The sequence below is a fragment of the Alexandromys fortis genome, unplaced genomic scaffold, assembly GCF_014885135.2.
Source record: "Alexandromys fortis isolate MF-2015 unplaced genomic scaffold, M_Fortis_MF-2015_v1.1 scaffold_40, whole genome shotgun sequence".
Classification (NCBI taxonomy): Eukaryota; Metazoa; Chordata; class Mammalia; order Rodentia; family Cricetidae; genus Alexandromys; species Alexandromys fortis.
The window spans coordinates 2,049,760-2,063,508 of NW_026067966.1; positions in this window are offsets into that span (position 1 = coordinate 2,049,760).

The following is a 13,749-nucleotide window of genomic DNA, read 5'->3' on the forward strand; positions in this document are numbered from 1 at the left end:
TTCTTTAACCTGTATATTTTGTGTTTTGATTATTATATGGCGAGGGGATGTTTTTCTTTGATCCAGTCTGTTTGGTGTTCTGTATGCTTCTTGAATATTCAAAGAAATATCTTTATGTTGGGAAAGTTTTCTTACATAATTTTGTTAAAAATATTTTTGGGCCTGTGAGCTGTAATTCTTCTCCTTTTTCTATCAATATTATTCTTAGGTTTGGTCTTTTTATTGTGTCCCATATTTCCTGAAGGTTTTATGATGAGAATTTGTTGGCTTTGCTGCTTTCTTTGATCAGTGCGTTTATTTTCTCTATGGTGTCTTCAGAATCTGAGATTCTTTCTTCTATTTCTTGTATTCTATTGATTATGCTTGTTTCTGTTTCTGCTCGTTGACCTAGATTTTCCATATCCAGCTGGTCCTCAGTTTGTGTTTTCTTCCTTGCTTTAATTTTAGTTTTCAATTCTTGAACTGTTTTTATTACCTGTTTGATCATTTTTCTTGGTTTCCCAGGGTATCATGTACATATTTACTCATTTCTTCAAATTTTTTGTTATATTTCTCATCCATTTCTATAAGGGTGTTTTTTACATGTTGTTTAAGGGACTGTATTGCTTTCATAAAGTCAATTTTTTCCACTTCTTCTGTGTTAGGGTGTTCAAGTCCTTCTGTTGTAAGAACATTGGGTTCTGGTGTTTTCATGTTGTTTTTCAGATTGTTGGGTGAATTCTTGCCTTGGCGCCTGCCCATCTCCTTTTATCGATGCTATCTAATGGGTCTTTTAAAACCGGATCAGGTTTCCCTGCTGGCCAGGGGCTCCGTTTACAAGATGCCCTCGCTCTGTTTCCTGGCTCCTGCCACGGGCCAAGATCCCTCTCACCACTCAGAAGGGTCTTCAGGAACAGGACCTCGCCAACAAAAGGCCTACCTCTTTGATTTAATTGTAGTGGGGCGATCTGCTCTCGGTGTTGTGTGCAGGTCCCAGCTGCTTGCATCTGCACCGCACCGGTCCCCCTCTTTACTTCAGTCAGAAATGGCGATCCTGACTCCAGGAATCTCAGAATGAGACTCAAGTTGTGGATTATTAACAGGGATTTTCATCATGGGTTTAAGTGGTGGGGCTCATAGAGAGAGAGGTACCTAGGGAGAGAATAAGACCTACCTACACATGGGTATGGGTTCTCAGAGGAGAATGGCATTTCATTGTCTTGTCTTTCCAATAGTTTGAGGGATATCGATGAGTTCTAAAGTTACTCTCCTCAAAGGGTGAAGAAATTTCACTGAAATCAAAGGTAGTTCCTGATTTGTACAGACAGGATTATAGTTAATAATCACAGAGATGTGGGAAGCTTGGACATCTTAGCTGTACCCCAAAGTTAATCTGAATTGTGAGTGTTTTACAATGGGAAAGGAACAAGATCACATTTGAAGCTTAGGCTCTCAGCGAGCTTCATTGACATTTTAATATTCTTATTAAAAATCTTTATATAAAAGGAATATCATCTTTATGTAGGTAGTCGTCACAGCAAATGTTAATTTTGCTGTAATTACTGACTCTTGAATTGACTTGACTCAGGTGAGAGACTTCAGCCAAAGTTTGGAGGAAGGCACACTGTTCCTATCCCATATTCCTTGAGGTTTTGTCCCTTTCCATCCTGTCTCATGGCCATGGTAAAGGTTGAGGCATTATCCCTTCTTTCAATGGGCGTTTGATAAGGTGGGTTCCAGGAGCATCCAGAGCGGTTTTCATGCTAAGGTAAAAACCTTCAATTTACAGATGAGAGATGGCAAGAATAGGAACAAGTTAGGTTGGTGCTTTAGATCAGGGGGAGGGTGTGAAAACCAGAATTGGTAGAGCTGAGTGCAACAAGGCCACAGGACTGAATTAAGGTTTTATTTTTAATTTTTATTTTGACAAGGTCTTATTACTTACTCCAGCCTCTCCCTGCTTGCACTGCCATATCTGCTGGAACTGGATCCATTTTGATGCAACATCAGGAGGCCCCACCCTCACATGTCATTTTGTTACTAGGCATGTGGAGAACACCAGGAAGATTTTTGATAATAGCTTTATTTTGATATAACTGAGCGACTGCACAATTCAACTTTTTAGTACATCTATAAGTTGTATACAACTTCCAAATTTATAATTCATTACTTTAAAAAAATTTATTTCATTCTCCCTAAAGAAATCCCATATCCTTTAGCAGGCATGCCACCTTCATTCTTCAAATCTGTCCTCTTCCCTACCCCCCCAAACCCCAAGCAAACACCAGTGTGGTTTCTATCTCTAGCAGAGATATGTGCTTCCTGGTCACTTTTATACATGGACTCATAACTCAGAGCTAATCTACATTGTAGCATGCTATTTCATTTGTTTGTATTGAAGAACACCATTACATTGTTTTAATTTACCCATCTATCAGCTGATAGTTCAGTTTATCTTAGTCTAGTGGGGCTGCCATTACAAATACACTACAGCCTGCATGGCTTAAGAAGGAACAAATATCTGCTTCTCAGATATTTCTGGAGCTATGAGTTCGAGCCCAGGTTCAGTCCTGATTCAGTTTTTTGTGAGGGCTGTCTTGCAGAGAACCATCTTCATGACACAATATAGGTAAATGGAGTCTCTCTCTCTCTCTCTGCATGGTGGTGGTGTGTGTGTGTGTGTCTGTCTGTCTGTCTGTCTGTCTCTGTATCTCTCATGTTCTTATAAGGGCACTCGTTTTATTCAAAAGAGCCCTGCCTTCATGTCCCCTGCAAATAGGGAATGTATTCATGACTTTCTGTTGCTGTCATAAACACCATGCAGCAAAGGGAGATACGAAAGAACAAGTTCAGTTTGTTTGAGAGTTACAGAGAGAGAATCCATAATGATGTAAGTGGAGGAGGAGTGTCTGTAGGCAGCTGGATCAAGGACCTGTGAAATTTCATCTTCAACCACAAACAGGAAACTGAGATAGTAAACAGGAAGTGAGACAAGGCTATACACAAAGGCCCTCCCTCTCAGTGATGTACTTCCTCTAGCAAGGTTCTGCCTTCAAAAGGTCCCTCAACCTCCTCAATCAGCACTGGCAACTGGAGACCTAGAGTTCAGACACATGAGCTTATAGGGGATATTTTTTGTTCAAGCCAATGCAGGGGATTAGAGCGTTAACCTATGAGTTTTTGCAAGTCACAAACATTCATTCCATAGTTGTGTTATTTTTATTTTTGCTAATTAATAACACTGCTACTATCAACATTTGTGGGATAGTGTTAATTGTCAACTTAACAAAATCTAGGTTTAGCTGGGTGTGGTGGTTTGGGTGAGAATGCCTCCTATAGGCTCACATATGTACATGCATGGTCCCCAGTTGGTGAGCCATCAGGTAGGATTAGGAGATGTGGCCTTATTGGAGGAGGCACGCTACTGGGAGTGAGTGGGCTTTGAGGTCTCAAAAGCCTCCACCAGGCCCAGTGTCTTTCTTTGCCTGCTGCCTGTAGATCAGGGTGTGAAGCTCTCGGCTACTGCTGCAGCACCACACCCGTGTACTCTGCACGTGCTGATCATGGACTAACCCTCTGAATCTGTAAGCAAGCTCCCAATTAAATGCTTTCTCTTGTAAATGTCACCTTGGTCATGGTGTCTTCACAGCCATAGAACAGCGACAAGGCACCGGGAGATGGCCTCTGGGTGTGCCTGTGGAGTGTTGTCTCGATTTTGTTCATCCAGGCGGGAAGACCTCCCCACTGTGAGTGGTACCATTTCTTGGCTGGGTTTCTGGAGTATAAAAAATGGAGAAAGGGCACAAGCACCATATGTGTTCATCACCCTCTGCCTCCAGGTTGTGGTTGAGATGTGATAAGCTACTCCAAGCTCTTGCTGATTCTACTTCCCTGATGTGGTGGACTGTGAACCAGAATAGACTTCCTTCTTCAAGTGGCTTTTGTAAGGGAAGGAAATGAGACAGTTTGTGTACATGTATTTATGTGGCTATCCAAACACTTTGACTATATGGAATCTGCAGTGTTTAAAGGAAACGTGGAGGAGCCAAGTTGCTGCCCATGGATTCATGCATTTTTTCTAACAGCCAGCTATGACATTGTCCCCGTGTTGAGGCCATGGTGGTTTGAACGAGATGTGCAACACATTCTCAGGCATTGGAATGCTTGGTTCCCAGTTGGTGACACTGTTTGGGTATGTTTAGAAGTATGCTTTGTTGGAGGAAGTATGCTTTGGGCTTTCCAAAGCCAAGCTCCATTTCCAGTGAGCTTCCTCCGCTTCTTGGTGGTGTATTGAGATGTGAGCCCTCAGATCTCAGTTTCCAGTTCCAGTAACCATGCCTCCCTCCTGCCACACTTCCCACGGTGATGGTGATGGACTCTCATCTCTCTGGACCCATAAGCCCCCCCACAAATTATTCTTTCTATAAATTGCCTTGCTTTATTACAGCAGTAGAAAAGTAACTAATACTGGCCTGCAGGATACTTCTGTTGGAACCGTCATTTGTGAGCTGGCTCACACTGTTCTCAAGGGACTCACGGGAGGTCTGGAGGGAGGAAGAAGCCCAGCATGCATCATGAGAGGTAACACATGTGAGGAGAAGCTGGGTCAGCACTGGAGCTCTGGGCTGAATGCCTGTGACCTCTTTACAACTCAGGTGAACTGCTTACACTCCCTGGCCCTCATCTGTCCCAAATGGTGCATCCCAGTAATACTTATCTCCCTGAGCTATTAGGAGTGCTTAAAACCACGCTCATCAGTGTCCTGGGAGAGTCACTTCCCAGTGACTGGTGTTTATATTAGAGGTTAAATATTTCTTATATGAAATGCTTGGAACCAGAGGTGTCTAGATTTCTTATTTTTCCTTTGAATTTTTAGAATATTTGCATCTATCAAGTATAAACGTTAGATTTATTTGTTTCATTACATATTATCCATAGTTTGAAGGTAGTTTAAACTTTTTTTTTCATTTCTTTTTAACTCTAGTGCCAGGGAATCCAACAGCCTCTTTTGGCATCGTTGGGCACCAGGCAAACACAAGGCACATGATATTGATGCAGGCAAGACACCTGTGCGCATAAAATAAACTTAAAACTGATTTATTTTCTCTCATTTTTTGTTTATGAGTGTTTTTCCTGCATGTATGTTAGTGTACTGTGTATACATGCTTGTCCCTGACGAGGCTGGAAGAAAGGGCTAGGTTCCCTGGACCTGGAGTTACTGACAACTTAAAATGTGGATGCTAGGAACCAAACCTATGTTCTCTGCAAGAGCAGTATATCTCTCACTCCCTGAGCTTTCTTTCCAGACCCAACATTTTTTGTTTTTCATTTTGAGACAAGGTCTTGCTAGGTAGTTCAGACTGGCCAAGAACTTTACAGTTAGCCCAGGCTAGCTTCAAACTTGAAGATATTTCTGCCTCTCATCTTATGTTTTCTTTTCTTTTTTTTTTGATTATAATTGGTTAATCCATATGATTAAGTATCCAAATCTGCTTGCTGTTTCTTTCTCCTTCAAAAACATATGAATACTAACATGTCCCTCACAGGCTATAAAGATGAAAGAAGACAATGAGTATCAAGGACCCAAAAGTAAGTACATTACCCATAAGTATGTCTCATTTTTGTTAAGAAATACTTCATTTTTCTCTGTGTTAGAGATGATATCTTCTGCCCAGGCCACACCTGGACTTGGAAGCTCCAGCTGTTCTTTCACCTTGGCCTCTGAAGCAGCTGGCGCTGCCAGTGACTACCCACACCTGACTAAACACTTGTCTCTCAGAGCCCCAACTATTAGTTGCTGTTCTAGTCACGAAAATAAAATAGTCTCTGGTCTTATGGAGCTTACATAAATACCGCCATCATAAATCTAGTTTGCGTTATTTTGGTGGTAAGCCTGGCCTTTAATGTCTGAGCCATCTCTCCAGTCGTAACTTGTGTTACGACTTCTTACTTTGAAGAAAGGAACCAGGGGCTGTTTGGGAATGGACATTGACTGTATTTTTATTTTATCTGAAAAGCAGGCTCACAGGGGCTGGAGAGATGACTCAGAGGTTAAAAGCACTGACTGCTCTTTGAGAGGTCCTGAGTTCAATTCCCAGTAACCACATGGTGGCTCACAGCCATCTATAATGAGATCTGGTGCTCTCTTCTGGCATGCAAACATACATGGAAGGAATGTTCTATACATAATAAATAAACGAATCTTTTTTAAAAAAAAAGCAGGCTCACAGTTGTAGTTTTGATTTAGTTCCTTCATAGGCATAGACAGTCACCTCTAAGAACTGTCGGGACCAGCGCCTGCTGACATCCCCTCAGGCCCAGGCCTTCCTCCTTTCCACAGCCTTGCTCTGTTGTTCCTCCACAGTCCTCAGCTCAGGCCAGGCTTCGGGCTCATAGACTACAGCAACAGGTTCTGCGCTTGGCAGCGTTCTGAGTAGAATTGCCTACATAATCAGAAATTATTATCGATGTTCTCAGCTGTTTACTAATGTGGCAGTGAGTATGATTTGTGCTTTAATGCTTTTTTCAAAGCCCATTTTCTGAGCTGACTCCTGAGTAGAAGATGCTTCGAGCAGCCCGGAGGACGGCCTGTCAGAAGATGGCAGCAGAGACTCACAGATACATTTCCTTACTCGGGAGTCTGGAGATCTAACAAAAGGCTTTTCAACTCATACCGTGCTCCAAAACTGAAATTATCCACACACCCCCTTCATATAAACATTGTAGACAGGTATACAACCATCTCTGTATGTTTAACAGACCAGGAATTCTCTGCCTCTCCACACAAGGCACGTTTTAAGGAATCAGTCTGGTACTGTGAACAAGATTGCTTGTGGATAGGCTCATATATCCATCCCTTCACAAATGTCAATACCTTGTTGCCCATTGACCCATGACATTAGGTTGAGGCTGATTAACAAGAAGGTAAGATGGGTCCTACCTTGCTGGGGTGATTTTGCTAACAGTTTATAAAGTAGATTTCATTTCCTTGCCTTGGCTTCTCTTGCCACCTCTGCTAGGGTTTACCGGAAGAGAGTTGTGTTGCCTTAAGAGATATGAAGACCCTCTCTACTGTCCCCATCGTTTCTCTGCAGTAGCTTTGGGAAAATATTGTTTATGCTCTTCCCCTCTGTGCCCTTCATGGATTTTTCTGGACAGGTTGACAGGCAAGAAAATTTGCAGGACATAGAAGTTCAGGCCATGGTGTATTTTCTAGCTTCAGCTCTCATATACTCCAAGAAGAGGTCTCAAAGAAAGCAAGAGTAAATGGTGGCATCTCCCATGCTGCACTGGTTCTGTACAGTTCATGGCAGTATGTGTGTGCGTGTGTGCGTGCATGCGTGTGTGTATGAGTGTGTGTGTGTGTGAAAACAGAACACTTTCCCACATTATTGGCCCTTCAAGATGGTGACAGTGGAGGGTGACATCAAGTATAATTTTCTGAGGAGAGAGCCACAAGCAACAACATAGGTTCAATTCCATTGATGTCAGCTTTGTCTCGCTCCATCCCCTTTCCCGGCTTATATGTGTGGAGGGAGACAACGAGAGGGAGAGGTTTTCTCACAATTCTGTTTTTACTGTGTCAAACTCTGAATGGCAGAGCTTCCTAACCTCAGAGTTAGTGGCCGTCTGGATCACAGTTCCTCACTGCAGGCCTTGGTCAGAGCCTCATGACATGTGTGCTCAGCGGCATCATCCATGTTCGCTCCACTGTGGATGCCAGGACCTAGTCTACCACCACTGTTGTGACAATCGAAAATAGCTTTAGACACCGTCAAATATCCTCGCGGAACGCAATCTCCCTGTTGATGACCTGTGCTTTAGGTTTAGAGCGCTTCCAAGGGTAGCTTTCCTAGTTTTATGTTTTCTTTCTCTTCTCACACTTCCATCCTGTGAGGCATAAGAAAATAAAAAACCTGTGTCTGGTAGGGGCGGAACTTCAAATCACCCTCAGGAGGCGGATCTACGGGAGAGTGGAGGGGGGCGGGTTAAGGCTCACCCTGGGTTAGTTCTGCACATGCTCAGCTTGTCTTGCTTGCCTTGTGCTGCTATCTTTTTTACAGTGTTCACTGAGCTTTGAAAATGTATCCTTTAATGTCGGGCTCAGAAAACCCCTTGACTGTAGAAGGAGACACCAAAAGCCTTCCAGTGACAGGCAGGGAGAGGGCTGTTTGGATTACTAATTTGCTTTCACTCCTTAGTCTGTTTTTCCTTCACAAGGCTGTTCCTCTGTAGACCCCAAGTATGAATAATTCTGCATAGCCCGAGGGGAGAAGCAGGAGGCCGCCTTGTAGGGTTGTTTGTACTGTAATGAAATAGAAAGTTTAAAAGCTTAGAAGCCTGAGCGCTTCGAAATGGAGGGAGGTCCAGCATGCACTTTAAAAATTACTTAGAAAGCCTGATAGACTCTTAGAGGTTGGGAGAGAGATTGCCTACTTCACGTTAGGAAGTCACCCCCAGGCTGAACAGCTCCCAGACACTGAACCTGAGTACAGAACATCCCAACCAATTGAATGCTCATGGAGATACTTTCTTTTCGGCTTTTTGAGACAGGGTTTCTCTGTAGCTTTGGAACCTGTCCTGGAACTTGGCTCTTGTAGACCAGGCTGGTCTCGAACTCACAGAGATCTGCCTGCCTCGTTCTTCTTAGTGCTGGGATTAAAGGCATGCTCCACAGGCCACCGCCACCCTGCTGGAGATACTTTCTTTTTTTAAAAAATATTTATTGATTGATTATATATACAATATTCTGTCTCTATATATGCCTGAAGGCCAGAAGAGGGCACCAGACCTCATTACAGATGGTTGTGAGACACTATGTGGTTGCTGGGAATTGAACTCAGGACCTTTGGAAGAGCAGGCAATGCTCTTAACCGCTGAGCCATATCTCCAGCCCTGGAGATACTTTCTTAACTCTATTTTTGTTTGAGTTGTCTTGAGTTGTCAACCAAGAGGCTAAAGTAAGAGCCAGGATTTTCTAGGAACTTGCTAGCAGTCCTTTGAGAGGTCTGGGAGTGCCTGTTTTGGACTCAGATTTTGTAGTCTTCTGAGGATAGTTGTTGACACTAGGTGACAGAGAAGTTCAGGTTCCTAGATTTGAATGCACTGTTGGGTCTTTAGTTGTAACTAACTGGAGGCAGGATATCTCCTTCTTGATAATTGCCCTGACAATGAATGGGTTTGTTTATCTATCTATCTATCTATCTATCTATCTATCTATCTATCTATCTATCTATCTATCTAGGTTTTTCGAGACAGGTTTCTCAGTGGTTATGGAGGAAGTCCTGGAACTTGCTCTGTAGACCAGGCTGGCCTCGAACTCACAGAGGTCTGCCTGCCTCTGCCTCCTGAGTGCTGGGATTAAAGACATGTGTCATCACCAGCCAGCTTGAACGGGTTTCTAAAGTGTTGCAGAGTCACAGTGAGTTACAGCTATTCAGTGATACAGATAGAGGTCCTTTCAAAGGTGTTCCAGCAAATAGAACAACTTGTTTTAAGTCAAGAAAGAGATGGGGAGAGCATCAAGAGTTGGTCAATAGAAAACATCTACCTTAAAGGAAAAGCAAGTTGATAACAAAATAATAAAAGCAATACAGAGTCGGAGAAAAGTTTTAGCTCTCCAGTCTTTCCTCTTTCTAAAATAAATAAATAAATAAATAATAAAAAATAAAAATTAGATGTTTAGTGGTTCCATTCCTTTTGTTTTTGCAGAGGACCTGGGTTTGAGACCCAGCGCCCAACAGTGGTTCACAATCATCTGTAACTCCAGTTTTAGGAGATCTGACACCCTCTTCTGATCACAGAGGGCACCAAGCATTCAAGTGTTGCACACGCATACATGCAGGCAAAACACTCATGCACATAAAAATTAAAAAGATTTAAAAATTAGCTGGGTGATGGTGGGGGAATTATGACAGAGGAATGGGAAAAGAGAAGGAAAGAGGTGGGAAGGGAGGCGCTGAGGTAGACTCCATGGACTCCTCAGTGAAGAAAGTAAAGGACTCTTTGTACTGTCTTCTGGATGTTTCAATGTTAAGAATAACTTTAAAGGGGATGGAGGATGTCTCAGTGGTTAGGGCACTGGTGCTCTCGCAGAGGACTTGGGTTTGGTTACTAGCATCAATATGGCAGTTCACAGCCCCCTCTAACTCCAATTCCAGGTGACCCCGTGTCCTCCTCTGGTCTCTGAGGACACTTGGCATGTATGTAGTACACATATAAGCAGGCAAACACAACATAGAATAAATAAATCTAAAAGAATTTTAGAAAGAAAAACTTAAAATGCAGCATAATCATGAGTCTAGGATATAAAATAAACATGTTAGTGGTTTGATCTAAGTCATTAATTAATGAGGGAATGATGAGATATTACAACGACCTCACATGAGAATTTAAACAACCAGCCCGCAATTTTGTAATAAATTTATTTTTTACAAATAAATGGTGTAAAAGATGGGTGTAAAATTGGCTTGTTTCTTAAATGGGGATGGTGGTTAGAAATCAATTGTATTTGTAGAGGACAAGATTAATTTTCCTGTCTGTAGACAAGTCACACATTGCTGCTGGGGCAGGAGAGTAGGGAAGACAGTGAGGTCCTGAGGACCTGTGTAAATACTGCAAATCTAGTGAGGACAGCTTAAAGGAGAAAAGTCTTTGGCAAAGAAGAAGGTTGGACAGTTCACAACTCCCGCCCTTCACGAAGCTGGCTGGGACTGGCAGGAGCCGCTGGTGGAAGCACACAGTATATGTCTGAAGATAATCCATGCTCCATTACATATAAAAAGCACCCTACACCATAGGGCAGAGAACATGTATAAACTGCTGGGCCTAAACTATGCAAATGAGCAAGAAAGTCCAAGAAATGTGATATATAGACTCGATCCTTTGTACAGCATTGCTGTTTGAGCTTCGTAACTTTGTCCTGCCTTGGCCCACTTCTCCTTTGAAAGGGGATTGTTTTCTATTACGCGGTCCTTCCTACCAATCTCCTGTATTCTCTGAAATCATCATCAGTTGTCAACGTCAGAGTGACAAAATAGCTCAGCCAAGGAAAGAAGCAGAGACCTCCCAGGATCAAGTCCCCTGGAAGTCTATACTTAGAGGATGCCCTGCTTTTCACTGAAGAGGACCTTCTAATCTTTATGGTCCATTTGAGCATTTTATGGTGTCTTTAAAAAAATGCTTCTATAGGTTTGATTGCTTAACGGCAACACTTTATTTTGGACAAAGGACCAAGCTTTTAGGAAAAGAAAATGATCTGTAATTTCTTTTCCTAACAGGTTCAGTAAGCCAAGCTGAAGGCAGCATTTAGATGTGGGGAGGGAAGAGAAGGAGGCAAGCGTGCAGCCATAGTGGATGCATAGGCACATCTCTGAGACAATAGCTAAGGCTAAATCTCACCTTGTTTAATTTCTGCTTCACCTTCATCTCTAATGTGTGGATCCATGAAAGCCTTTGAAATCACTGTTCAGCATTTAACCAAGGGCAAAAGCACATCATTTTTTTTTTTTACAATTATTTTAAGATCTCGTGTGAGCACATCTTTGTTAGGTATTAGAGCAGGAAGCAGTGTCCCTGGTAGTCTGCAGAGCAACCTGAAAGTGGGAAGCACTTAGATAAAGGGAGGAGGGAGAAGAAGAACAGGAGGGGAAGGGCTCAGAAACCCACAGATAGAAAACACTCTCTTTCTTTTTGTTAAAATGGTTAAATGATGGAGGAAGGTCATTGGTTAAATAAACTGCCTTGGCCCTGATAGGTAAGAACATAGGTGGGTGGAGTAAACAGAACAAAACGCTGGGAGGAAGAGGAAGTGAACTCAGACTTCACGCAGCTCCTCTCAGAGCAGGGCACACGTGCGACGAAGCTCTGACCCAGGATGGACGTAGGCTAGAATATTCCCGGTAAGCGCACCTTGGGGTGCTTACAAAGATGATTAGAAATGGGCTAAATTAATATGTGAGAATTAGCCTAGAAGAGGCTAGATAGAAATGGGCCAAGCAGTGTTTAAAATAATATAGCTTGGGTGTTGTTATTTCGGGGCTTAAGCTAGCCAAGCAGCCGGGGTGCCGGGGACGCAGCCCTGCAGCTCATATTACAACAGTTAAAGGCCAGGTATGGTGGTGTATGCCTTTAATCCCAACACGCCAAAGCAGAGACAGGTGGATTTCTGTGAGTTCCAAGACAGCAGAGTTACATAGAGAGATCCTGTCTCATAAAACCTAAAAGTCATCATCATCATCTTCAACAACAACAACAACAGACAAAATGATTAATTTGGAGGCTCTAATGTAAGCAACTTGAATTTGTAAGCAATTTGGTATAAATAGGTCATATTCTAGAGAAAGACATTTAAGCGTAACTAATGAGAACCCTTGGCTAATTTCTAACTAGGCACTTTTCACTGAAATGGTCTAATAAGGCCGTTCTGGTCTTAGCCTTAGAATATTTTCTTTGCTCTGCTTCTGAGTTCACCCTATGAAAATGTTCCCCTAGTACCAAACCCCTGCTATCTGGAACTGTGAAATATTGCTATCTGTTTAAATGAATCACTTAAAAATGTTAATGTGGTTGCATTTTTCTTTTAATTTTTTCATCAAAGTGTTCTCATTCAGGTGGGAGAAAAATATCCAAAATTCAGTTTTGAGTTATGTGTGTGTGTGTTTAAAATAGGAGAGACATGGGGTCTTTGAAAGCTGGACATATATAGACCCTACATCTGCTACAATACTATCAAGCCTGGTGAGATGTCCTCAACTGATATAATAGTGGCATGACAGTTATAGAAGTAACCAATCACGCTCTAACTGGAAAGAGTCCTATTCCATAGAAGGGGTTTCATCTTTAGTACCATAAACTTGGTCAAAAGGCTACAACTGGGAAGATCAGAGGCACTAGGAGGGAACCTACTATTGTTAAATTAAATGCCTACGTTGTCAAATTGTCTTGTAAACATTTATATTTATTCCTATAGATTTGTGTTGATTTTAACTGTGGTCTTTTTGCAGTAGGTAGCAGATAACACAGCAATTCGTGACTGGCCCAAGTGTGAAGGGAGCACTCAACTGTGGATGAATGATTTGTAGTATCCCCTCGCATTCAAGGCTCAGGGACCATTATGGAAGAGTAGGAGGAAAGAATGTCAGAGCTGGCAGACTTTTTACATGGATTCTGGGGATATGAATTCAGATTCTTCTACAGCAAGTTCTCTTCCCCACTTAGCCATCTCTGCAGTCATGAAGCCATGGACACAAATCTATGGAGGTCATATACAAAATTAGCTCTTAGGGCTGAAGTTGAAAATTGACCTTTCAGAAATGACTTTTTTTGTTGTTGTTGTTTAGCACCAGCAATTATTTTGATTTACACAGCTTTGATTTTCCTCACCCCTTCCTTCCTTCCTTTAGCAGGCAAACAGGGGTTTCTGTTGTCTCCTTGCATTTTAATTTTTGAAAGTCCATTATAAATAATAATAATAGGTTTAAACAAAACAGAACAGAACAATTTGACGTAAAGAAAAGTGAGGAAGAAGTTACAAGTTTGTCTTTAAAACTCTTAAGACTTAATGTGCTGCTAAATTACACCTGTGCATTGGAGAGAGCTTAAAAGCCAGGCATGATGCGTGATTGCAGCCAATTTTCATAATTTTAACTCTAATTCAAAATACCTAATGTTTTTGGGTTGGTTTGGTTTAGGATCTCCTTACTGTTAATTCAGTGGGGGAAATGAAACTGGAGACTTCGTCTCTTTTCCGAGTAAACACAGTGCCTGAAG